Below are 9,144 nucleotides of genomic sequence, written 5' to 3'. Positions count from 1 at the left end.
ATGCAGCATATTGAAGGTTCTTGCTTTATTATCTAGTCTGCCACTCTACGTCTTTTGATTGGAGCATTTAGTCCATTAACATTTACAGTAATTAATGATAGATGTGTGTTTATTGCCATTTTGAACTTATCTTTGCAGTTGATTTGGTATTTCCTCTTTGTTCCTTTCTTCTTCCTTTTGTGGTTTGGTAATTTTCCTTTGCATTATCTTGGATTTTATTTAGTTTTTGTGACTCACTTGTAAGTTTTTGGCTTGTGGTTACCCTTTTTTGTAAGTCTATTAGCCCATTACTATAACTGTTTGTATTAAACAGATAGTAATATAAGCTCAAACCCATCCTACCAAGAACAAAAAATTTAAAAAAGAAAAAAAATACTCTATATTTTCTTGCTTACCTCTCCCACTCTTAATGATTTAGATGTCTTCTTTTACAGTTTTGTGTTTATTCTTTTTGTAATTCATGGCAGTTATCACCTTTCCAGTTATGAGTTTCTCATTTTTGTAGCATCCTGCTTCATTTCTATTTAGAGTAGACCTGTGAATATTTCTTTTAGCATGGGTTTAGTGTTGCTAAACTTTTCTAGTTTTCGCTTGTCTGTGAAATTCTTTATCTCTCCTTCTATTCTAAAGGGTAGCCTTGCTGGATAAAGTATCCTAGGCTGCATCTTTTTTTCATTCAGGGCTTTGAATATATCTTGCCACTCCCTTCTAGCCTGTAGTGTTTGTGTAGAGAAATCAGCTGAGAGCCTTATGGGGGTTCCCTTGTAACTCACTCTTTGTTTTTCTCTTGCTGCCTTTTGGATCATTTCTTTATCCGTGACTCTGGCCATCTTGATTATGATATGTCTTGGTGTGGGTCTGTTTGGGTTCTTCCTGTTTGGGACCCTCTGAGCTTCCTGTACTTGGATATCTGATTCCTTCTTTAGGTTTGGGAAGTTTTCAGTCATGATTTCTTCAAATACCTTTTCAATCCCCTTTGTTCTTTCTTCCCCTTCTGGAACCCCTATTATGCGTAGATTGGCATGCTTTATATTATCTCATAGGTCCCTTATATTGTTTTCATTGCTTTTTATTTGTTTTTCTCTCAGCTGTTCTGCTTGGGTGCTTTCTGTTGTCCTGTCTTCTAGGTCACTTATTCGTTTCTCTGCATTATCTAGCCTGCTTTGTACAGCCTTTAAATCAGCTCTCATCTCAGCAAATGAGTTTACCAATTCTACCTGGCTCTTCTTTATAGCTTCAATTTCATTTTTGACATATTTTGTATCTCTAAACACGATCTCTTTTGTACCTTCGGTACTTTGATCACTCCTTTTTTGAAATCTTGATCTAGTAGGCCATCAATGTCTATTTCATTGATCGTTCTTTCAGGGGATTTCTCTTGTTCTTTTAATTGGGAGTGGTTCCTCTGCTTCTCCATATTGCTCATACCTCTCTGGCACTGTGGCTTATGGATTATCAGTTATCTATTGTGGTCCTTAAGGAGTTTATTTATTTATCTATCTAAAGCCTATGCAGTAATAAAACTTAAAAAAAGAGAGAATTTTAAAAGAAGGGAGAAAAAAAGATTTGAAAACAGTGTATAATCAATAATAGAAGAGCAAGTTGAAGCAGAATAGCAATTGAGTTGAGATGTCTTTTAAAAACCTTAAAAAAATGAGAAAAGATCAAAAAACAATATTTAAAACCTGTGTATAATCAATACGAGTAGATCAAAACCAAGAGAAATAAAAAATGAAATGGATTTTTAAAAATAATAATAAAAAGATTTTAAAAGAAAAATTTAAAGAGATTAAGACTGTAGACATACAGTTGTTTAAAAAGTAAAGATTAAAAAGGTAATAAAAAATAAGAACAGAATAAAAAAAGATTTAAAAAAAAAAAAAAAGGAATGTGTTCTCCTGGAGACTGTGCTCTTAATGATTTTTATCCAGAGGTCTTTCTGTCTTCACCCTGTTTTGCAGACTCAGCTTGCTGTTTCCAGAAGCCCTCAGTTGGCGCCCTCGTCTGTGCTGCTCCAGTGCCTGTCAGCAAGTAGATTGCATCCCCTCCCAACACTGGGTCAGGTGCTGAGCTCTTACCCAGTGGGTAGGCGGGTCACTCCACCTCCCGATGTCGCAGTCAGATGCTGCTGGGTGAGGTAGGCAGGTGGGTGGATCGCGCCCCCTCCCAGCACCGTGGTCAGGTGCTTTGTTCCTGCCAGGAAGGCGGCTTGCCGCCTGCCCTCTCCCGGCGCCGGTCGCTCGGCTGCTCTGTGCAGCTGCCCGCTCCGCCTCGGGTCGGCGCTCCATAGGCTGCTCCAGGAAGATTGCTGAGCGGCCCTGCCCCTGCTCTGTGCCAAATCTCATCTCCTTGTTCGCCTCGCAGTGGGAGTTCTCTGAGGTTCCAGGGCAGAAAAATCCTATCTGCCTCGGGCTGTAAACAGATCTCAGTCCTGCCTAGGAGTTTGAGGAGCCCCGGGGTGCGGATCCAGGTCTCGGCCCCGCCCCAATCCAGGCGCTGCGCACAGGAGGAGATGGCGGCTGTGGCTGCGCCCGCCTCTCTTTTCCCCAGAAGCGCCAGTAATGGTGCTGTGGGTCTGAGGAGACAAAGGCTATGGTGCCCCTCCCCCCAGGGTACACCAGCAGTGTTGTTTTGCTTTTTTTTTTTTTCATAATTTATGGGGGACCCAGGTTGTTCTGCTCTGTATCCCCTCCCAGCCAGGGCGTGCAGCCCCCTGCAGTCCCCTGGGGCTGCCTCAGTGCAGCCGCCCCCGTCCTCCGCCCGGCTCGGGCGGCCTGTCCTGGCCCCAGCTGCCGGCTCATGTCTCGGGCTGGGTGTCGCAGGGACCCTTTGTGCCCGTTTAAGTCAGTTCTGTCGGTCAAGGGGTGCTCCGTACAGATCCGAGCCTCGGAGGCTCCCCCTCCATCCCGCTGGCCTTTCTGTTGGAGTAGGGGAGACCCAGCGAATGAGCACTGTTCCTCCTTTGCTGCTCCCTCCCTGCCGGACCGGTCCCACGCTGTTTTGCTTTTTCTTCTTTCTTTTTCCCTTTTGTCCTACCAGATTCGTGGCATCTTTGTCTTTTGAAGAGGGCGATGTTCTGTTGGAGTTCAGCAGGTGCTCTGGCTGGGTGGGTCCGTGGATGTGAGTTTTGGTGTATTTGTGGGAGAGGGTGAGCTATGAGCAATCCCTCTACTCCGCCATCTTGGCCCCAAGTCCTAAAATTTTTTAAATTATTATTGAGTTGTAGGGATTCTTTCTGTAGATCCAGGAGACTAGTTTTTTTCTCAGATATGTATCTCACAAATATTTTCCATGAGTTTCTGGTTTGCCTAATTATTTTCTTATTGAATTGTTTTATGAATGATATGTTTTTAATTTTGGTGAAGCCCAATTTATCAATCATTTCTTTTATGTTTGGCTTTCTTTTTGTATTAGGAAATCATTACCTTCCTCAAGGTTGCATAAGTTTTGGATTTTCCCCCCCTAGAAATTTTATAGTTTTAGCTTTTGTATAGGGGTCTATGATCCATTTTATATTTGTTTTTGTATGGTGTGAGGTATGGTGTGAGGTAAGAGTCCAGGTACATTTTGTCCATGTGAATATTCAGTTGAGTGCCATTTGCTGAAAAGATAAAAGTGAATTTATTTCAGGTATCTGTATCTTGAGCATTATTTGTCCATTTTAATGTAAATACCATGATATTTAGATTACTTGCAGCTATGTAACAGGTCTTGAATAGATCTTGAAGTCAGGAAGTGTGAGTCCTCCAGCTTCTCTCTTCTTTATCAAGGTTTTCTTTAGATATTACAAGACCTTTACATTTCTATAAAAATTGTAGAATCAGCTTGTTAATCTCATCAGAAAAAGCCTTGTGAGATCTTGATTAGGATTGTGTTGGATCTATTTTGGGAGGAACTGACATCTTAATTCATAAGTGAAGTATATCCCTCAATTTATTTCAGTTTTCTTAGCAAAATTTCTTGTAGAGATCTTGCACATCTTTTGTAAATTCATTCTAAAGTATTTTTTGATGTTTTAAATAAAATATCAAGATCCCATTTCCAGTTGTTTGCTATAGTATGTAAAAATACAATTTTTGCACATCAGCTTCACTCCTGTAACCTTGCTAAGCTTCACTCATTAGTTGTAGCAGTTGATTCCTTTAGGATTTTCTACATAAGTAACTGTTACCTGAAATAGTTTTGCTTCTTCCTTTTTGATATTTATCTTTTTTTTTTTCTTGTCATACTGCAATGGCTAGGACCTCAGTATAATATTGACTGGAAGAAGTGGGAGCAGATATCCTTGTCTTGTTCATGATCTTAGGGGAGCCTTTAGTCTTTCACCATTGATGACAATGTGGGTTTTTCAGATACCTTTTATTAGGTTGACAAAGTTTCCTTTAATTTAATTTATTTATTTATTTGGTGGAGGAGACAATCAGGATTATTTTTTATTTATTAACAGAGGTACTGGAGATTGAACCCAGAACCTCATGCATGCTAAGCATATACTCTACCACTGAGCTATATCCTCCCCCTCCTTTTATTTTTGTTTCTAGTTTTCTGAGAGTTCTTTTAAAAAATAAAACATGAACGAGTGCTGGATTTTATCACGTTTTTCTGCGTCTAGTGTAATGATCATATAATTTTCTCCTTTATTCTGTTAATATCTTGACTTTCATTGATTTTCTAATGCTAAGCTAAGCTTGCATTTCTGGTAATAATTTTGCTTGGGATTCCTGCTCTTATTTCCATTCTTCTACTTCCTTTTAGGTTTACTTTTCTTCTTTTTCCAGCTTCTTACAGTGGATGCTTAGATCAATTTTTTATCTTTCTTCTTTTCTCATGTTAGCATTTTATAGCTATAAATCTCCCTGTTAGCCCCAGGCTAGCTGCATCCTAAAAATTTTGGCATGTTGTACTTTCAATCATTTTGTTGAAAATATTTTCTAAGCTTTTTTTTCTTTGACACAAATTATTTAGCAGCGTGTTAATTTCCCTCCAAATTTGTTTTTTAAGACAATTTATTTCTAACATTTTCAATGTGTTCAGAACACCACATCAATCTTAAATGTATTGAGATTTGTTTTATGTCTTAATGAATGTACCATATACACTTGAAAAGAATGTGTTCCACAGTTGTTGATATAGTGTTCTATAAATGTCAATTAGGTCAAAGTTGTTGACAGTGTTTTTCAGATCTTTTCTCTTTACTGACATTTGTTCTAGTTATTCTAACAATTATTGATAGAGGAGTGTTAAAATCACCAACTGTGATTGTGGAATTATCTATTTCTCCCTTGAATTATGTCAATTTTTGTTTCAAATACTTTGGAGCTGATATTAAATAGAAGCATTTATGATTATTCTATCTTCCTTAACATTTACTTTTTTTTTTTTTTTTTTTTTACTATTTTCCATTTACCTGTGTCTTTATACTTTTTTTTTTTTTACAAGTTTTTTTTTTTAATTGAGTTATTTCAGTTTACAATGTTGTGTCCATTTCTGGTTGTGTCGTAATACATTTTAAGTGGATTCGTTGTGGGCAGCACACAGCCAGCGTTTGTTTGTTTGCTTGTTTTTTGGTCAGATCTGACAATTTCCATGTTTTAATTAGATTGGTCAGATAAACATTGTCCATCGCTTGTGTGATGATGGAAATATCCTATCTCTGTGCTGTTTGATAAAATGGCCTAATAAGAGGGTGACTGTTGAGCACTTGAAATGTGGCAAATGCAGGTGAGGAACTCAATTTTTAATTTTATTTAATGTTGATAACGTCAATTTAAATATCACATGTAACTAGTGCTACTATATATGATTTATGATGTAGAACCTCTGGATTCTGTTACATTCCTCTAAAAATTATTATTTTTAAACAGGCAGTTAACTTGGCTGAACTCGACTGCAAAAGTGCCTCCCCGACTGTGCAAAGTAGCTCAAATTTTAGTTCAGTTCTTGCAGCTGCGAACGCACAGCTCAGCGGTCAGCCAGAGATGTGAGAGGGCTTACAGACGGAATTTGGGGATCTCCTCTCTGGCTTTCTTTTATTTCCCTTTTCACTCTCAGAGGCTGTGGTTGCTCCAAACCCTGTACACTCGATCTTCAAGGAAGGAAGACTAGATTTTCCACTGGAGGTTTAGCTGCCTTGTGTGGTGCAGACTGGGACCTGACCTCAGGCCAATAGTGGTGGAAAAACAGGAAACTCACCCTGCAACGTGTCTTCAACTGTTGACTCCTCTCCAGTTTCTGCCTGCTTTTCATCCCTTTCAGTAGCTTGTTTAAAAGAAGTCCCCCACCTCAAGCTAATACTTTTCATCTTTAAGAGTTGGTTTAATAGGAGCTATTTGGCCCTGCCAGAAACCTGAAGTTATTTGGTTTCCTCTACAATATTGGATAATGACATTTTCAAACATACACCAGAAAGAATTTGAGTCGCAACCTAGATTGTACAATTAAATTTTCCTATGCTTGCTTTATCATATATCTACTTATCATTTAAAAGCATTTCAGAATAAATTGCAGACATCAGTACACTTGCCCTAAATACTTGTGTTGAACTAGAGTTCAACCAGTTTTTTTTTCTTTTGATGTAGAATTTCACATACAACACATGTATCTGAACATGTACATTCTTTGAATTTTTAAAAGCTTTATTGAGCTATAGTTTACATACAATAAAAATGACCAATTTGGTGTATAATTCAGGTGGTTTGTAAAGTGTAACCAATGCCTCCAATCATGATAGGAACATTTCCATCAACCCCAAAAGTCGATGGAGCCAATCCCCTCTCCCCACACCTGCACTTATTTTTAAGGCCACCCGGTTCTGCTTTGAGCAGGAGCCAGAGTGCCACTCCAAGAGGAATTAGAGGCCAAGGGGTGCCAAATGTGTCCTGGAATGCCAGAGAAGGGGATGGAAAAGTGGAGTCAGCACTTCTGGGCTCTTGAGAAGTGTTTACAGGTTATTTCTAGAGGGTGTTAAGTAGCTCATTGAGCTCACATGGATCATTCCCCTCTTGAAAACCAGATTCTGCCAATCCAAGCACAATTAAAGATGCTCATTTCTTGAGTCCAACTTGTGGGATCAGAGGAATTCAGGAAGCCAGGAGCTCACTCTGTCAAGAATGCAAACTTGGGCAGTTCAGAGACCTCTTTGAGCCTCAGTTTCTTCATCTGTAAAATGGACCTCCTACCAGGGCTGAAGCATCAACTCACTGGTGGGGTTCACATGAACATGGACTCCCCCACCCACCTCAGTCCCACTCAGCCTCTGCGAGGACCCCTCTTTCCCAGAGGCAGCCAGCCTGGTAGATCCAGTGCTCTTGGAGCAGGAAGGCAGTGGGGCAGCTCTGCAGATGTTCAGGGCGTGTCTGAGAGCCTGGGAGTGGGGCGGGGGAGGGGGAGACTTCCCCGTGAACAGAGCCCCCTACCTGTGGAATCCAGAGGGCCAGCCACCCTGCTGCAGCCAGGACTCTTCAGTCTACCACCATCTTTCAGAAACAACCTGCTTTTAGCAGTTTGGAAGCAATATTTATGAGAAGTAGCTAATTTTTCAGAAGGCAAGAGTTTTATTTTTACCCTTGAATAACCATTCTCTAAGTGCCCCAAGGAGAGACTGCTAGTTCCAGCATTTAACAAGAATCATTATGATTTATATTTAGGGAGTTCTTGTCAGTGCTTAAGGGCACCGTTTCATGTGATTCTTAGAATTCCACGAGGCAGGAAGGATAGGTATGAGCCCCACTTAAACAGATGAGAAAATGAAGGCTCAGAGACATCACATGACTTGCCTAAGGTCTCACAGGGTGGAGGGAGCAGAGGTGGGATGAGACAGTTCTAATGAATCCTGAGTGAGTCACTTCTCAGGATTTGATCAGACCTCAGGCCATCACCCACGTGACCACCTGTCTTCTTTCAGAGGAGGTGAACTAGCCAACAGGGTTAGATTGTAACCCTGAACCCACTCATAGACACTGAAATGGAAATAACCTTACTTTGTGCTATATACATTTTCTACTATATTTCATTTACAATTGCTGGTCATGATTGTGCTCTACACTGGTATTTGACACAACATTGTAAAATGACTATAACTCAATAGAAAAATGTTAAAAAAATTGCTGGTCATGACACCCTAAATTGATTCATGAGTCACTAAAGGGTTGTGATCCGAAGTTTGAAAAATCACTGCTCTAGAACACTTAAGTTCTTAGGGTCCACTTTTATATGCAGCTTTTCCAAGAAACTTGGATTTTAACATTCTCTTCTTGGTTTCCTTTTGCTTTTAAATAAAATCTGCATACTCACATTATTTAAGAATGAGGCACAAAAAGTTCCACTGGCACAGTATTAATACTTCACCCAGTGAACTTCTTGCTCTGGGGTAGACCTCAGGCATTTTCCACCTGCCTTTGGAGAACTCTGCACCGGCCCCTGTCCTCAGCAGGGACAGTCAGTGGTCTGGAGTGCCTGCATCACGTGACTCAACCCGACCAGATGTGTCAGGGGACTTTGGCAGGAGCTGCTGGGAAGGTATCTTCTTTTTTCTGGAATGACTAGCTGGACATGATATAGTACCCTGGAGCTGGGGGGAAGGGTGTGAGAGAGTGGGAATTTCAGCCTCCCCGTGGAGACGGCTTGCTTGCGAATGACGTCCGTATTCCGGAAAGCAGAGCTGAGCCGTGGAGGTGGACTCGGTTACATCATGATACTCTAGCTCCAGCATTTGCTGGACTTATGTTAAAGTCTCTGCCATTGCTTAAGCCTAAATAATCCGGTTTCTGTAACTATAAAAGCATCCTGACTAATGCATTCTTTCATAAAAATATTGATAAAGTATCATTAAATTTATAAGCTTTTAAATTTTAGTAATGTCAACTATCTGAAGAAAACAAAATCAGCATTCAGCTGACATGTTAATTTCTAAAGAATCTGTGAACACGGCCACTCAGGTCACAGAGTGGCATCATCTGTGTCCTTGGGGCCACAAAGGGACACACGCTAGTTCTGTGACCTTGAACCTTATTTTCCCCTCTTCATAAAATTAGGTATAACCTGCCCCATGATGTATATAAAGTTACCTGTGATCATAAACCATAAATTCCCTATGGATGCAATTTCTTCTTTGCCCTTCTCTTCTGACCTTCTGTGGGTACTGAG

This window comes from Camelus ferus, chromosome 6 (assembly GCF_009834535.1).
Source record: "Camelus ferus isolate YT-003-E chromosome 6, BCGSAC_Cfer_1.0, whole genome shotgun sequence".
NCBI lineage: Eukaryota > Metazoa > Chordata > Mammalia > Artiodactyla > Camelidae > Camelus > Camelus ferus.
The sequence above is the reverse complement of the archived record's forward strand: the minus strand, read 5'-3'. Positions refer to the sequence as shown.